The sequence below is a fragment of the Schistocerca serialis genome, chromosome 6, assembly GCF_023864345.2.
Source record: "Schistocerca serialis cubense isolate TAMUIC-IGC-003099 chromosome 6, iqSchSeri2.2, whole genome shotgun sequence".
NCBI lineage: Eukaryota > Metazoa > Arthropoda > Insecta > Orthoptera > Acrididae > Schistocerca > Schistocerca serialis.
This window is the reverse complement of record NC_064643.1, coordinates 758,223,017-758,241,690: the sequence shown is the minus strand read 5'-3', so window position 1 is coordinate 758,241,690 and position 18,674 is coordinate 758,223,017. Positions and strand designations below refer to the sequence as shown.

General features: G+C 45.3%; 1 protein-coding gene across 1 annotated transcript in view; it reads left to right on the top strand.

The window, feature by feature from the left end:
- Positions 1-679: 679 nt before the first annotated feature.
- Positions 680-18,674, top strand: part of LOC126483901 (facilitated trehalose transporter Tret1-like) — a 259,894-nt gene continuing 241,899 nt past the window's right edge. Inside the window, exon 1 of the mRNA XM_050107170.1 lies at positions 680-779. The gene's annotated coding sequence lies outside the window, so the exon portion shown is untranslated. The remainder of the gene's footprint in view (positions 780-18,674) is intronic.

Sequence of the window (18,674 nt, the reverse complement as noted above, 5' to 3'; positions counted from 1 at the left end):
GTTTAAAATAAGTTTTAAGCTCAGCAGTATTTTAGATGCATGAAGCTATTTTGTTTCCTGTTTAGAATTCCGTTCGTTGAAAACAACTGTAATCTAGTGACTGGCAACAGTTGGACATTTACACATGTAAATTAGTTCACATGTCCAGTGACGATGTCAAACGAAACTAAATAAATAAATAAAAGAAAGGAGTTCAGTATAAGGGGGTTGGGGTAAGTTTCGATAGCAAAATGGATCAAGTAAATATAGTTACTTGAACGTAAAATTTCCTAAGCTTGCAATGGGGCAAAGCACCTTCTCATATTGGTCTACGTTTGTTTCGACAGGATACAGTAATACAAAACTATTATCTTCATTTGTAGCTTTACGATAGTAAGAAAATCTTTCATCTAAATAAAACTGCAGAATCCAAAATAATAGCAAACAATTTGCCCAAAAATAAGAGATTTATAGTGATAAGCAGGCCCAGGCGTTTGTGCCTGCAACAGACCTGGCGTTCGCCGTGCCTAGCTGACGTGACGTCACCAACAAGCGCCGAGGCCTTCCTCTGAGTCGGTGTTGGTGCTACGCACCGCATGTCGTCAGCGGAGAACGCGTCGTGGTAGCGCTCCCCCACCCCTCCTCCGCCCCCACCCCCTCCCCAGTCCCCACCCCGACCACACGGGAACGGCGGAGACCGCGAGGCTGGGTCGCTCGCCACAGTCCTCAAGTGCGCGGCGCACACACCACGCGCTCTTCGCTTCCGCGGGCCTTTTTACGACCTGCTCTGAGGCGCTCAGGTAATCCACTCACACGCAGCGCACTACACCACCACCTTTTCCGCTGCTGCGCTAGAACTCATGCATCTCAGCTTCGTTTCCCGGTTGCACGGCATCTACATCCACGCTCCTATAAACCACTGTGAAGCGTATGGCAAAGCGTACCTTCCACTGTTCCAGTAATTAAGGCTTTTTTTCTCGTTCCATTCACGTATCGAGCGTGGGAAGAATGACTGCTTAAATGGCTCTGTGCGCGCTGTAATTAATCTGATCTTGTCCCTGCGAACCTTCGGGAGCGACTTACGTCTATCTTCAAGAGCCTGCTACTTCAGTTCTTTCAACGTCTCTGTAACACTCTCCCGCGGGTCAGATAAACCTGTCACCTTTCGTGCTGCCTCCTCCCCTGTTAATCATATTTGGTACGGTGCCACACACTTGAGCTATACTGTAGACTGCGTCGCAAGAAGCAATCTTCCTTGTAGAGTGATCGCATTTGCCTGATATTCTATCAATAAACCGATGTCTGCTACCTGCTTTATCAACGCCTCAGACTTTGTGATCATTCCATCCTACAATGTCTTATACCCCAGTATTTATATGAGCTGACCGATTCCAGCCGTCATTTACTGCTACTGTAATCATAGGATAGAAAGTGTTTTCGTTTTGAGATGTGCACAGTTTTACACTTAAAGCAGGTTGCCAATCTTTGCACGCCTTTGAAAACTAATTAAGACCTGATTGCATATTTGTGCAGCTACTTGCAGACTGTACTTCACCACAGGCAACTGCAGCATCTGCAAAAAGTCTGAGGTTACTATTAATGTTATTCCACAAGGTCATTACTATACAACATGAACAGCAAGAGATCCAACACACTTCCCTGGGGCACGCCCAAAGTTACTTCTGCATGTGTCGATTACACTCCATTCAAGATAACTTGGTGCGCCCTCCCTGTCAAACAGTCCCCAATCCAGTCGTAAATTTTGCTTGATAGTTGATTCCCCGTGCAGGCGTAATTTGATAACAAGCGTAGGTGTGGTACTGCGTCAGATGTTTTTCGTAAATCGATAAACACTGCATCTACCTCACTGCCTCGATCCATGGCTTTCACTATGCCATGTGAAAAAAGTCTTTCTTCTTGATGCGACTACAACATTTTTTAAATTTGTGCGTAGTGTGTGCACTGATTCGAGTTAAGAAATTAATGATAGTGTAACATTAGCTATTTACATTGTGAAATAACTTTGTTCCAAGAATGTACAAATGAGGCAGTATTCCAGAATGAGATTTTCGCTCTGCAGCGGAGTGAGCGCAGATGTGAAACTTCCGGACAGATTAAAACTGTGTGCCGGGCCGAGACTCGAACTCGGGACCTTTGCCCTTGCCGGGCAAGTGCTCTACCAACTGAGCTACCCAAGCACGACTCATGCCCTGTCCGAGGTACTGGCAGAAGTAAAGCTGTGAGGAGGGGGTGTGAGTCGTGCTTGGGTAGCTCAGTTGGTAGAGCACTTGACCGCGAAAGGCAAAGGTTTCGAGTTCGAGTCTCGGCCCGGCACACAGTTTTAATGTGCCAGGAAGTTTCAAGGCAGTATTTTACACTAGGGATAAACCGAACGAAGTTACGCTGTTTTAAGCTTAATGATCTTGTTTTCGATGTATGGAGGGTCAAATCCCCACCTTGTCATCCTGGTTTACGTTTCACGAGACTTCTCTAAATTACTTCAGGCGAATGCTGGGACCGAGAGAACTGGCGCAATGGTTAGCACTCTGGACTCTTATTCGGGAGGACGACGGTTCAAACCTGCGTCCGGCCGTCCTGATTTAGGTTTTCCATGAGTTCCCTAAATCGCTTCGGGCAAATGCTGGGTTGGTTCCTTTAAAAGGGCACGGTCGACTTCCTTCCCCATCTTTTCCTTTATTCGACGGGACCGATGACCTCGCTGTTTGGTACCCCCACCACCAAATCACCCATCTACTTAATTGTTGCAAATGCCAGAATTTTGTTACTATAAAGCCACGGTCGACTACCTGTCCAATCCTGGTTGTATTAGACGCGTGTGTATGTAATTGCTTCTATATGTGAATTACGTGCCGGCTGTGGTGGCCGAGCGGTTCTAGGCGCTACAGTCTGGAACCGCGCGACCGCTACGATCGCAGGTTCGAATCCTGCCTCGGGCATGGGTGTGTGTGATGTCCTTAGGTTAGCTGGATTTTGGTTCAAATGGCTCTGAGCGCTATGGGACTTAACTTCTGAGGTCATCAGTCCCCTAGAACTTAGAACTACTTAAAACTAACTAACCTAAGGATATCACACAGATCCATGCCCGAGGCAGGATTGGAACCTGCGACCGTAGCGGTCACGCGGTTCCAAACTGAAGCGCCTAGAACCGCACGGCCACTCCGGCCGGCTTAGTTAAGTTTAAGTAGTTCTAGGGGACTGATGACCTCAGAAGTTAAGTCCCATAGTGCTCAGAGTCATTTCAACCATTTGTGAATTACGTGTTTGTGTCTAAAATTGTAATACTGTGAAATATCCCACACCGTGTAAAAGTGATCCACGGCTGAATAAAACTACTACTAGATATATGTTTCTCCCCGTCCATTCGAGCTAGAAATATTCAGCCATCGACTATACGAATAAATTTGTTACTAAACGACTTTTACGATATCCACATTTACGTTGCAGATATCATCGTATTCTTTTATTCATCTATCATCCCACTGCTCCACGAAAGCGAATTCTGAAATGGTTACTGCGAATAAACCATTGCATAATTCGTTTCCCAATCTTGTCCAAGCACCAATGATCCCTCCTTAGAAGAGACGTTAAACTGCAATCTTTCTTTCTGACAGTTATTTCCATGGATTCTGGGAATAAACAATTATTATCTCCAAATTTCCACCGAAATGTATTCGCTTTTATTACTGTACTAGAGCGATGATCATATACAATCCGCGTTCATAATCTGGACCGTTGAATGGCGTACATCCGGTGACATTCAAGCTAGAGGTAGTCGATTAGAAGAATCATGATAGTGGAATAATTGTTCAATAGTCTTTGGCCCACAAGGTGAAAAGAAACGGTGGTGAACAATTCCTGATTACCAAAATGGACGCCTGTCTTCTAATGTTCGTTTAGTGTTTGTCTCACTGTGGCAGTGCCGACTTCTGATGAACAGTTGCCCATCTACGGTTTAGCTGTTGTTTTATTATTTTAATTCTGTATTCACACGTCCCTCCTGCTGCCGCAATATTGAGTTTTTCAGCTGTGCGATTGGGCGATTGGGTTCATTTCCCGCCTGAAAGGTCACAGGTGGGAAGTCAACTAGTGTAACCGAAGTCATATCTGGGGCTTCCCACAGGAAGAGTTATAGCCCCTCTTCTGTTCTTAATCTATTTAAATGATATAGGAGACAATCCGAGCAGCCCTCTTGGAGTGTTTGAAGATGACTGTGTCGTTGGTCGTCTAGTAAAGTCATTAAGAGATCGAAACGAACTGCATTTGACCGCAAACAATGATATTTGTGATGTCCTGTACATGAGTACTATAATCCGATCCACGAACGATGGCGTTTCGCGCATGTCGAGGCGCATACGTTGCGTTATTGACGATTCCAAACGACGGACGGGGTTTCACGATTCGAAACGAAAGTTGCGGTACGCGAATGCGCAAGTTATATCTCTCGCATGTTTCTGCAGAATTTACCACTTACCGCCACCATCAGCGATGACAACTCACAACAGATGGAACAGTAATTCGCTAAGCAACTCGCTAAGATCACGCTTACTGAACCCATTAGTTACGGTACTAACGGTAGAACGCTCACAATACTACTACACGCTCACTGGCTTACGAAGAATGCGGGACATTCGCGGAAACAAAGTTGACATTCGGCACGGTGGCCGATGTGAGCGACTGTAAGTGGGAAATGCCTTTACGGTCGCTCCCATCAGCCACTGCGCCTAGTGTCAACTTTGTTTGCGCGTGCGCAGAGCAAGACTAAACTCGACCGCCATCGTACGGGACTCCCAACTGTTGAAAACCTCGGTTTCACGGTAAATCGCGCAAATTTAACGGTTGACGATTCAGCTGAGGATATAGGGATTACAATATTGCCTGTAACTTAAATTGAAATCATTACGTACAAAATATTGTGAGAAGCGTAACAAAAAATTTCGTTTTATTGGCAGAACACTTAGAAAATGCAACAATTCTACCAGAGAGACTCCTTGCACTACGTTTGTTCGTCCTCTTCCGGAGTAATGCTGAGCAGTATAGGATCCTTTCGAGATAGTATTGACGAAGGACATCGAAAAAGTTCGAACAAGATCGGCTCGTTTTGTATTGACGTCGCAAACTTCCTCCTCCGAATGCCAAAATATTTTTTTGATTACCATCTACTTAGGGAGAAACACCCATCATAATAACGCAAGAGAAATCGTAAGCGTTACGTGTTCACTTTCCCACGTGCTGTTCGAAAGTGGGAGGTTGACAAAAGTAGTCTTAAAAGTGTTTATATGAACCTTCGTAAGCGTGAACTGCAGAGTAGTCTTCTGGACGCAAATGTCACGTGTCTTCTCAAAGGTACTAAGTAAGGAAAGTTTTGCTCACCATCCGCCTCTGAATCGTCTGTTTTCTTATTTTAGCTGACCGTTTATTGAATATCACAGGTGGATATGGGAAAACAGCCCGACATTTGCCTGCACGAATGTGGAAAACAATGCTCTTGTGTACCATATTAATGGTCGCAAATCGGAACCTGTCACCCTCATGTCTTTGGAGTCAATGCATAGCGAGCAGGTGCAAACTTCGCGTCAGTGTCTTGTGTTCAGTCCGAAACAGTTCCTCCACGTCCCATCGAGTAAAGACCAATGGCGTAGTTAATGATTCGCCCGTCGGATGATGACGGTTCACTTATGAGCGCTTTTTAGTCAGATTTCAGAGGTTTTCTTTCTTCAGATTACACCTTCTCCCTTCATTTCATTTCCAAATTCATCCGTAACACTCACTGCACTGGCCTTAATCCAAGGAAGGAAGAGAGATTAGGGTTTAACGTCCCTTCGACGACAAGGTCGTTAGAGATGCAGCACGAACTCAAATTGAGTCATTAAGGGAAAGGAATTCGGTTGTGTTCTTTTCAAAGGAACAACCCCGGCAATGGCCTTAAGCGTTTTAGAGAATGCACCTGAAAAATAAGTGAGAATGGCCGGATAGGATTTGAACCACTGTCATCCCGAATGCGAGTCCAGTATGGTTCATTGTGCACAATTCAGTTGCAGGTTGCCTATCTAACGGCTTCGAGGGGTAAGGAAAATTTGATTTTAAATGGCTCAATTTCGCCAAATTTAAAAATTCAAAACGCTGTCATAATCTACTCATTAAGAGGCATAATGTTATATTAAAGGCTTACCGAAATAAGACAAGTACTGCAGTTAAGGACTATGTATACGAATACGTCGTGAGGTAATGTACTTCACAGCGCTCAAATTACGCTCTGTTCGTCCAGTATTTGAGAAAGAGAGCACTTAGCGACTTGCAGCAAACATTACAGATAATTTTAAATCTTTAGGCTGACACCACTCAGAAAATGTTTATCGCTTACCGGTACTACATTTCGGTTTTTCATGCAGCAAAAGTTCAGCATTAGGCTTGACGTTCTAACTTATTACTTAAACTTATGCCTCCAACCCCATGAAGCCCGTACAAAGAAAGACTTTTTGTAGTCTCTTCCTCCTCCCTGCACCCTGCACCGCTCCCCCCCCCCCCCCCCCCCCCCTACCACGCACCACAGTGATGGTAGCAGATTGCCAGCTATCAAACCAAGTATCAAATGGCCTGTTGGATTTCATCTAAGAATGCACGGAAGATAGTAACAGCCTTTCTTAGCAGTGCCGTGTTAGTTCCATCTAGCTCCCTGTGTACAAGAGCATGTTCTCTCGAGCGCTTAACACCTCAAACACAGACTTGTGTCAAATTCTTCTGACGTCACAAAACATAGCGTGGTGGTGCTGTCTATGCACTATATCCTGGAACAAGAATACTAGTAGATAAATACAATAACTTTTCCTTCAGCAGTCTTCATTACTATAAGCTTCATGACCACAGCCTACCACGAGATTGAATGCCGCCCGGAAGCGTTGCAGACACGTGAGGCGTTGCTTAAAGTACACTGCTCTGCAAAACTTAAAGGACGTGGTAGATAAAGTAACGCAGCACGTTAATAACTCGGTGGAAATGAATGACAGTGCGGGGGCACTGTTAGCAGAGATCTTCCGGTCGTGCACAGAAAACTGGACATCACATGCATGAGGTTAGCGTGACTGTAGCGCCAAATGTGACTCTCCCCGCAACACGAGGCAGTTGAAGGAACGGGAAAAGTCAATGTTTATCAATCAGTGAGCAGTTTTTGTGCACTGTGGTGGTGTCCTTCATTAAAACATGGCCTAGAGACGACATTTGGATGATTTCATACGGGAGAGAACCATCGGGAAACTGGAAAGTGGACGAAATGTGACAAAAGTAGCCCAGTAGTTTGATATTGTCCACAGCATTGCTTAAGAGCATAGGGGGGCGTTCCGAACCACATGTAGCCGGCCGGAGTGGCCGAGCGATTCTAGGCGCTGTAGTCTGGAACCGCGCGACCGCTACGGTCGCAGGTTCGAATCCTGCCACGGTCATGGATGTGTGTGATGTCCTTAGGTTAGTTAGGATTAAGTAGTTCTCAGTTCTAGGGGACTGATGACCTCAGAAGTTAAGTCCTATAGTGCTCAGAGCCATTTGAACCAATTTGAACCACATGCACTGCTGTCGGCAGGAGCGGAGGTGGGCGACAGCAGCAGATGACCGCGACATTGTGCAACAGGCAAAAAGGGACCAATGTCAAACAGCAGGTGTAGTTTCAACCACACTTAACAAGGACTACAAGACACGCAATCCCATGCTCCACAGTAGCACGGCAACTGCATGGGGCTGGTCGCTTTGTCGGTGACCACTACGTTGTATTTCATCGGCGGCACCAAATGTGTGCTATGATTTTCAGCTAACACTGACTGTTTTGATAAACTAGGAGTATTTTTAATGTAACAGCTGGCTCTTCTTATATGCAAAGGCCAGTTTTTCGAATTTGTTAGGGAGTTGCGACGTAATGGTTTAGGTTACTGGTGTCCGGGCACTGAGCCCCAAATCAACAGGGCTATTACAAATGATTGAAGCGATTTCATAAATTCACTGTAGCTCCATTCATCGACATATGGTCACGACACACTACAGATACGTAGAAAAACTCATAAAGTTTTGTTCGGCTGAAGCCGCACTTCAGGTTTCTGCCGCCAGAGCGCTCGAGAGCTCAGTGAGTCAAAATGGCGACAGGAGCCGAGAAAGCGTATGTCGTGCTTGAAATGTACTCACATCAGTCAGTTATAACAGTGCAATGACACTTCAGGACGAAGTTCAACAAAGATACACCAACTGCTAACTCCATTCGGCGATGGTATGCGCAGTTTAAAGCTTCTGGATGTCTCTGTAAGGGGAAATCAATGGGTCGGCCTGCAGTGAGCGAAGAAACGGTTCAACGCGTGCGGGCAAGTTTCACGCGTAGCCCGCGGAAGTCGACGAATAAAGCGAGCAGGGAGCTAAACGTACCACAGCCGACGGTTTGGGAAATATTACGGTAAAGGCTAAAGCAGAAGCCTTACCGTGTATAATTGCTACAAGCCCTGACACCCGGTGACAAAGTCAAACGCTTTGAATTTTCGACGCGGTTGCAACAGCTCATGGAAGAGGATGCGTTCAGTGCGAAACTTGTTTTCAGTGATGAAGCTACATTTTTTCTTAATGGTGAAGTGAACAGACACAATGTGCGAATCTGGGCGGTAGAGAATCCTCACGCATTCGTGCAGCAAATTTGCAATTCACCAAAAGTTAACGTGTTTTGTGCAGTCTCTCGGTTTAAAGTTTACGGCCCGTTTTTCTTCTGCGAAAAAAACGTTACAGGACACGTGTATCTGGACATGCTGGAAAATTGGCTCATGCCACAACTGGAGACCGACAGCGCCGACTTCATCTTTCAACAGGATGGTGCTCCACCGCACTTCCATCGTGATGTTCGGCATTTCTTAAACAGGAGATTGGAAAACCGGTGGATCAGTCGTGGTGGAGATCATGATCAGCAATTCATGTCATGGCCTCCACGCTCTCCCGACTTAACCCCATGCGATTTCTTTCTGTGGGGTTATGTGAAAGATTCAGTGTTTAAACCTCCGCTACCAAGAAACGTGCCAGAACTGCGAGCTCGCATCGACGATGCTTTCGAACTCGTTGATGGGGACATGCTGCTCCGAGTGTGGGAGGAACTTGATTATCGGCTTGATGTCTGCCGAATCACTAAAGGGGCACATATCGAACATTTGTGAATGCCTAAAAAAACTTTTTGAGTTTTTGTGTGTGTGTGCAAAGCATTGTGAAAATATCTCAAATAATAAAGTTATTGTAGAGCTGTGAAATCGCTTCAGTCATTTGTAATAACCCTGTAAGGGTCAGTTCGTAAGGCTACATTGTTATAGTTGGCGTCAAGAACAATCGCGGTCGAGTTTAGGCTTTTTTTGCGCACCTAGGTCACGTATTCTCCGACTCAAAATGGGGGTTCAGCATGTTCAGAGCGCTCTGCTGAGAATGCCGTAGCTAATGCGAGCAGTAAACGTGATCGTAGCGAATTGTTTAGTGAATTTCGATTCCGTTTTTTGCGATTCGTACTCGCTGATTGTGGTGGTAAGTGACAAATTGCACGTAGGTGAGCGGGAGACGTAGTTTGCAGGGTATACGCTTTCTCCAAGCGAAAAACCCGCCAGGGTAGCCGAGAGCGCTGACGCGCTGCTTCCTGCACTCGGGTAGGCCCCGGATCGAATCCGCCCGGCGGATTAACGACGAGGGCCGATGTGCCGGCCAGCCTGGATGTGGCTTTTAGGCGGTTTTCCACATTCCGCTAGGTGAATACCGGGTTGGTCCCCAGATTCCGCCTCAGTTACACAGCTCGCAGACATCTGAACGCTTCCACACTATTCCACGGATTACACTCTATGCAGACAGCTGTGGTACACTAATTCCGTCCCGGGCGGTACGGGGTGGCGGCAGGAAGGGCATCCTGCCACCCCTTAATCATTAACGTGCCAAATCCGATTATCGATGGCTGACCCTGCGTAACTGTGGGACAAGGCTCAAGCGATAGAATAGAATAGACGCTTTCTCCAAGCGAAAAGCACGCGCATGCGCGAACCGCATCTGTCGCTTGGAATCGTCAACACTGCAGTCCGCGAACCTCCTTCGTTTGTGGATCGGACTACGGTCGATCACACGTCTCACGGAACACTGCACGCAACACTTCCCTTCGCAAAGACCGCGTCCAGTTCGCTACCGCATTCTCCGATAATTATTCTTTTGTTTCTTTGGATCTCATGAGTGTAATTATTTGGCATGAGTATTCAGGTGCAATTTTTTTCAAAGTTTCGTTATGAAACACGGGCAATAATTCGACTTAGTCCAAAAGTTTATAGCCATTCTGAAAATGATATATGTATTTTTCAGGAAATAACTGTTTACCGAACTTGTGTTTGTGTTGCGAATGCTACAAATGGTTCTCGACGTTCAGGGGTAAGAAGAATATGTGTTCTTAGGGAAATGCCGACATGATTTGTTGTACGGAAGAAGAAAATGACCAAACCGATCACAGTTTCACTTCTCCAAAAGTCCACTAGCTTCATGATAAGCCATATTTCATTCTTTGTTGAGTAAGTGGTTGTTCCTGACTCGATATCTCATGTTATATTCCAGTAGCTGATCACCACTTCGTTTCTTATTTCGACGAACGCAAACAAAAAAGTTAATTAGCCTGTGTTCTGTTAGATCGTCCTGTTATATCTTCTCATTTCCATTCCAATTTCACTCCTATCTGTTCTTTTGCTCATATGTTAATCTGTCTGTCCCTTTATCCTAAACGTGGTTCTTTCCGTTGGCTATTGAACAACTCTGAATTCTTGGATAGCATTCTGGAACAGGCAGTGCATGGGGGTCGTCGATCGCACGTTTCAAACACAATGGAAATTTAAATACATTTTTAAATTTCCCAAATGCAATCCTAGCTATTTTTATTCTTCTGTTTATTTTTTATTTTCTAGTTTGCCCTCACGTTGTTTTCAGTTTCCCAAGGTACACGTATTCGGCTACTGTTTTGTAAACTTTCTATTAAAATGTCTGTATGTGAGAAACTGAATTTATTGATTTCAAAAATTTTCTCCTGATATAATGTGTACTTGTGGTATCGTGTTCAACTGCTCAGCAAAACTAGCTGTTGTTTGGCCCTGTGTTGCGTGTGGGCACGGTGTCTACAATAGAACTTTGAAGTTCACGAAACGCAAAATTTGCAATAAGGAAAATGAATCTAATTAAATGCCAAAAGAAACTAATTGTGCGCTCAACTAAAACTATATAAACAAAAATCAGTAGCGATGTACGTTATGAATGTTGCGTGATACGAAGCGCAGTGTTTGACTTGGAATATTCACATGAATAAATTATCGGCAAATTACCAAACTACGCTGTGGCGGTGTACATGAAAAAAAAAACCTTCCAGGGTTCCTCTTCAAAATGACATGTGTATGAAATCTGTGAAATGTTTGGTTCTTGTGCAATAAATAAGCGAAAGTATTCCCGGACTTTATGTACACCTTGTATAATCACGGAGGTGGGCTTCACTTGAAAGAAAATCATTCTTGAGAAATCAAACTCTGGTTATTACTAAAAAGACTGCCCAGCATCTGACAATTACAGAATCCCCTCATTACAAAAATTAAAATATTTCAACCGGTTGCGTTATTCGTGAGTTAATGTAAACAAAGAGAGAAAATTAACACTAAACTTGGATGTTATTAGTTATATAAGGGACAAAGTTTTTCTTCAATTAATAGTTCTGACAAACAGACGTATCATTCTTGAGCATTCGACGGTTACCTTGTAACTCCTACAAAATTTTCGCCGTCCGTATAAGAAACGAGACATAATTAAAAATGAGTTTTCATCTCAATAATAAAGTGTTCCAGATAGCTTCTCCCTGATTCACAGAAAAACAAATCTCATTCTCTGAAAAACTCAGCTGCTCGCCACTAAGCCCCAAATAAGAATTCCCCAGTACTGCACAACTGACTAGCAAATAACCACAGATAAAATATTTCGTCGAATGGAACCACCAGCATTCTTTTAATAAGCTTCTTCTTTCTACAGCTTAGTTTACAACTCTCAAGCTATAAAAAACATACACTGAGGTGACAAGAGCTATTGGATACCTCCTAATATCATGTAGGACCTTCTTTCGCCCATCGTAATGCAACAAGTCGACGTTTCATGGACTCAACAAGTCGTTGGAAGTCCGCCGCAGAAATATTGAGCTACGCTTCCACTACAGCCATCCGTCATTGCGGAAGTGTTGCCGGAGCAGGATTCCGTGCACGAACTGACCTCTCGATTTTGTCCCATAAATGTTCGATAGGATTCCTTTCGGACGATCAGAGTAGCCAAATCATTCGCTTGAACTATCCAGAATACACTTCAAACTAATCGCGATCATTTGTGGTCTGGTGACATGGCGCATTGTCATCCACAAAAATGAAGTCCATGAATGGCTGCAAATGTTCTCCAGGTAGTCGGACGTAACCATTTCCAGCCAATGATCGGTTCAATTCGACCAGAGGACCCAGTCCTTTCCATGTATACGCAGCTCACACCATTGTGACACCACCACCACCACCAGCTTGCACAGTCCGTTGTTGACAACTTGGATCCATGGCTTCGTGGGGCCTGCGCCACATTCGGACCCTGCCATCGGCTCTTACCATCTGAAATCAAGACTCATCTGAGCAGGCCACGGTTTTCCAGTCGTCTATGGGGCAACCGATATAGTCATGAGCCCAGGTGAGGCGCTGCAGGCGACGTCGTGCTTTCAGCAGACACTCGCGTCGGTCATCTGCTGTCATAGCCGATTAACGCCAAATTTCGCCGCACTGTCGCAACGGATACGTCCATCGTACGTTCCACAATGATTTCCGCGGTTATTTCATACAGTGTTGCTTGTCTGTTAGCATTGACAACTCTACGCAAATACCGCTGCTCTCGGTCGTTAAGTGAAGGCTCTGTGCCACTGCGTTGTCTGTAGTGAGAGGTAATGCCTCAAATTTGGTGTTCCCAGCACACTCTCGGCACTGTGGATCTCGGAATATTGAATTCCCTGAGGACTTTTGAAATGGAATGTCCCATGCGTCTTGCTCCAACCACCATTCCGTGTTCAAAGTCTCTTTAACTCCCGTCGTGCGGCCATAATCATGTCGGAAACCTTTTCACAGGAGTCACTTGAGTACAAATGACAGCTCCGCTAATGCACTGCCCTTGTATACCTTGTGTACGCGATACTACCACCATATCGCTGCCTCATGACTTTCGTCACTCCAGTGTATTGTTTCCTGCCTGGAGACAGAGCAGCGTTTGTAAGTTCATTCTGACAAATTGGCAATCTTCCGTCCAGTTCCTCACCAACTAAAGGACTGAAGATTTAAATAATCGTTTGCCGTGACTGCAGTACTGTTTTGTACGGGGCTAATCCGGAAAGTAAGGTTATACGAATTTTTTGAAGTACAAAAAATGACTATTTTAATAAAATTTACATGCATTGTAGTACAGGTCTTGCATTATTTTTCCACACAATCACCATTTACCCCAATACATTTTGTCATCGGTGAGACGAGATTTTTGATTCCTGTGTCATAGACGTCTCCCGCCGCCTCCTTCGGCCAGGTTTTTACTTCGATTTACATCTCGTCGTCGTCGGAAAAGTGTTTTCCAGGAAGGTGTTCCTTCAATTTAGTGAACAGATAATAGTCACTAGTTGCTGTGAGAGGGGTGGCTTAAAACGTACCAACCAAACGAAGTCAACAACTCTTGTGTTGGACGAGCGGTGTGCAGATGCGCGTTGTCATGAAGGTGAAGTTTCTTCGTGGTCTCACATATATTGCAGCATTTATTGTTTCACTTCTTTCCAAAAAAATCAACCAGCAGAATCCCTTTTCTGTCGCAAAACACTGACACTATGAGTTTCCTCGCTGTTTGTTGAGTTTTGAATTTTTTTGGCTGAAGGAGAATGGGAATGGCACCACTGTATTGATTGTCGTATACTCTCTGGAGTATGGTGATAAACCCAAGTTACATCTCCTGTCACTATATAGTTGAGAAAAGCCTCGCTCTGAGTCTCAAAACGGTCTAGAATTTCGCGAGCGGCACGGACTATTCATTTTGTGTGCTTCGGGAAGCATCTTGGGCACCCATTGTGCACGCAATTTGCGATAATTTAGTCGATCAGTTACGATTGCACGAACAACAGTTCGTGAAATGTTTGGATAAACTGCATGCAGATCGTCAGTTGTCGAACGGCGGTCAGAGAGAATTTGTTCTTCAATTTTCTGCACTACATCATCAGTCACAACAGACGGTCTTACAGTTCTGTCATCATCGTGAATTTCCGTCCTTCCAAAATTGAAATTCCGCACCCATTTCGTCACGTGCTGCCTTGAGATTACTCCCTCTCCATAAACTGAAACAATTTCGCGATGAATCGCAGCGGCGTTGATGCCCTTAGCATTTAGGTAGTGAATTATAGCGCGCATTTAGTACTTGGTGGGAGCCGGAATGAGAACGGTCTAAACAGTCACCACAACACTAATCGACGAACTACTGATTGTTGCGAATGCTCGTACCTTCCACAGGCTTTTCGCTATACGGCAGTGAGACCAAATTCTCCCAGGGACATTCCCTACTAAACTCCCTTAGTTTTCTGATAACCCTCGTAATAAAAACGATTATATGTTCGCTGAGAAATTACTTCAGTTTTTATAAATGATTTTGCACACTATCGCGAAGGCGAACCATAGAACATCAAATCAAGTACGTAACTAACAGGCCAAACACTCGTTCCGAGAAGTACGGTCACACTGTAACAAACCCCACCCGCAAATTTCGCATCAGGCTGTTACGTAAGCTGGTTTGGTGGTGTTCACTTGTCTGCCTCCAAACCCGCACACTTCAGATGGTTCCGCGTAGTAAAAGCGTGACTCGTCAGCCCATCCACCACGCCAAGAAACGCCTTGCCACTGTTTTGTGGCGACGTTGCATACGTCACCTGAGGCAACACCGCCTCTCAATCACTGTCACCACGTGAAGGGCCTTCGTGCAGTAAAATCACGGCGCTGGGAATAGAGACAAACTCGGCAAGCATTGCCGTTTTTCCGAGGCTGCTGGTTTAAAATAAGAGCAGTGGCTAAGAGATTGGACTCACACCCGGGAGTGCAGGAGCTCAAGTCGCTGTCATCCGAGATGGCTTCAGCGGAATGTACAGAGGCCTCTGTGAAACATACTACGGCCGCTCTGCCCCACGTACTGCTCAAATGGAGGGCTCCGTCTCTAATGATCTCGCTGTTAATGGAACATTTCATGTATATGGCTACGTTCCGAAAGCCTTCATAATGTTAATGTTATAATTGTATCTCATTTATTTATTAATGGTGCCGGTCTAGGTGGCTGAGCGTTTCTAGGCGCTACAGTCTAGAACCGCGCGACCGCTACGGTCGCAGGTTCGAATCCTGCCTCGGGCATGGATGTGTGTGATGTCCTTAGGTTAGTTAGGTTTAAGTAGTTCTAAGTTCTAGGGGACTGATGAGCTTAGAAGTTAAGTCCCATAGTGCTCAGAGCCATTTGAACCATTTTTTTAAATTAATGGCGCTTATTAGTTGTTTGTCGCTGATTTCAAATTGCAGGCGACTGTTAGCGCCGAAGTTCACAAGGAATGGAGTTGGACCTGGATACGTGAGACTGGTTAACTGAGAAAATCCTGAATATGAGAGTCATAGTTAGGCTAGATATTTCACGCCCAAAACTCTTATATGAAATATTATTTTTCATGTACGGCATCTTCGGATCTCTTTATATAGGTCCACCCGACCTTCCACCTGCGTAAGTGAGACTGATTTCCAGGAAATGCGAGGAAACACTCATTTCATCTACACAGTCAATTTATCCGGAATTTGAAATATATGCATAGTGTTCTCACTTCGGGATTTAGATGAACTGAATGCTGATCGTTTGTACCCTTGGGAAAGCAATGCGCCGTGCATGTTTTGGCAACAATTTAATTTAACAGTGCAATTTTCTCCCTTAAAACTTAACTCATTCATTTGCTTTCTCTACATTCAGGTTAACTTTATTGGACAGTGGCCAACTGTAAACTTCCTTGCTTTCCGTTGAAGGAGTTCTTTGGTTTTTTCAGTGATTGGAACCCTGCTGTCATTAGCAGAGAAAGTTTTTTCCGGTGACTAACACTATTTTTTGTTTGTGTCTGTATGGTGAAACTGAAGTGCAACTAACTTTGGGGCTGGACTTCAACGTGGTAGGTAGAAGGGCAACAACATTTTTATTTATGTATTATGAGGACTGTGGGCTCATCATCCTTAATCCCTTATTACAGGTAGTTTACTGGTGTTGACGTAATTGAGGGACTTCAATGAGGGCACGAGGCGCCATATTGCAGTGCTAGCGTTGAGACGTGACAGAGCCCGTCGATTCCAGGCGTCTCGAGTGCGGACGCAGGAGTTCGACCTCACACAGCAATTTGGTGGTGCATATGATCGACCATTGAACAGTCGGCTGGTACAGATCAGCATGTAGATCTGGGACTCGTGCCCACCTCGGTGCCCCCAGGATGAGACACAAGCACCGGTTCTGAAGTCTTTGAATGAATTGGAGATTGGAAGGACATGTTCCCCACGGAGAACAGCCGTACAAGGTCACTGGGGGACTGTTGCTCGGAGGAGGCGAAGTTTCGTGTGGACTTGCATTTCAGTGCTGGCAAGCAGAGTAAAGTTGAACGATGAGGCGAAGGATCTGAACCCATTTCTCCTGGGCATGTTGTTTAGAGATGAGTTTGCTGTCCAGAATGACCTGAAGCATTTGACATGGTCAGCCCATTGCAGTTCTCTAGAGTGAAGAGTGAGCCTGTCTCGGAGGTCAGGGCGCTGTCGTATAAACATTAAAGCGCGGGTCTTGGCAGTGTTGAGGGCGATGTCATTGTCTGCAGCCCACCGTTCAGTGGTAATGAGCTGTTGCTGAAGACGCCAAATAACTGCAGTCACTCAATGAGTGCCCGTCAGCAGGGTGCTATTATCAACGTATTGGGCCAATATTAGCCACGGCAGAGTTAAAAATCTTTCACATAGGTGACGAATAGTAATGGTGACGCCATCCACGAGGTGTTTCAATCTGGAGCGACGCCCTTCAATCTTAACTAAGAGATGTCGAAGCTGGAGGAAGCTCTCAATGAGACAGAAGTGTAGGGCATAATTGTGCTCAAGTTATGAATTTTGACCAGTAATTTTTCTTTCCGTACATGATAGCAATCCTTCTTCATGCCAAGCAACCATATATCACAATGAGATTTTCACTCTGCAGCGGAGCGTGCGTTGATATGAAACTTCCTGGCAGATTAAAACTGTGTGCCGGACCGAGACTCGAACTTGGGACCTTTGCAAAGGACCTGAGTTCGAGTTTCGGTCCGGCAAACAGTTTTAATCTGCCAGGAAGTTTCAGCAACCGTGTGGTTTGATACATTAAGGTTGTAGATGATGTACCCTGCCACTCGTAAAAGATGGGGTTTGGTGGACAGTTTGAGCTTGAACGCAAAGTGATTGGATCTGATAATGTGTGAGTGTGTGTGTTGTGGCTTGCGGGCGCCCAACGCCGAGGTTATCAGCGCCCTGACACACATTGAAAGAAACGAATGTGGACAAAATTAGCAAAAATGGGATCATTCACGCAAACACAGCGGGCAAAGACGAAAAATACTGCATAAGGAAATCAAACGTAAGTAAAACGTGAAAGGAGCGTCAAGGACGCCACAGTAAATTGTTGCTGGAAGATATGGGCGAGCCAGTCACCGTATGAACAAATTAAGAACCTCTACCTAAAATCGAGGTAAAAACATTGGACAAGTCACAGAACTTTAAAACTTTAACCACATTCGTTTGATTATTTCGTAAAGGGGATGGCAGATCCGCCGGCAAGTCAGTCGCGGCCCGCTGGTCAGAAAATAAAACGCAATCCAATAAAACGTGGCGCACAGTGACCTGGACGCCACAAGCACCACACATTGGAGGGTCCTCTCGCCGGAGCAGGAAGCCATGCGTCACGGGGCAGTGGCCTGTGCGAACACTTGTGAGGAGAACCTCGTCCCACGTATGTGGCTGGAAGGAAGTAAGTACACCACAAACTCGTTGTGGGCTTGACTAAACGGAGCTTATTGTCAGTCATTTCCAGCTACTCTTCCTCCCACCAACGCAAGACTCTTGATCTCAACAGCGAGGTGAGTGCGTGCAGGGGAATGGCACACTGAAATACTTGCGGATCGAGGCAAGCCTCCTTGGCTGCGAGATCTGCCCGTTCACTCCCAGTAATGCCGACGTGGACACCTGCTTCCCCAGTCGTTGTAGTTGGAGGAGGGCACTCTGGATGGTCTGGACTATTTTAGCTGCTGGATACAAATGTTGCAACAAGTGAAGAGCACTGAGTGAATCGGAACAGACAAGAAATTTAGGACAGGGAGAGTGTCTCATCTGCTCCAGTGTCCACAAGATAGCAGACAACTCTGCATCAAAGACAGTAAACGCTTGAGGCAGTCGGACCTTGAGGACATGATCCAGGAAAACAACAGAGCAACCAACAGAATCCCCCTGTTTTGATCCATCCGTAAAAACAGCTACATAGTCGGGGTGCTCAGGTAAAATGGCAGTAAATGTTGCATTAAAAACAGAAACAGGAGTGCAGTCTCTCTTGTA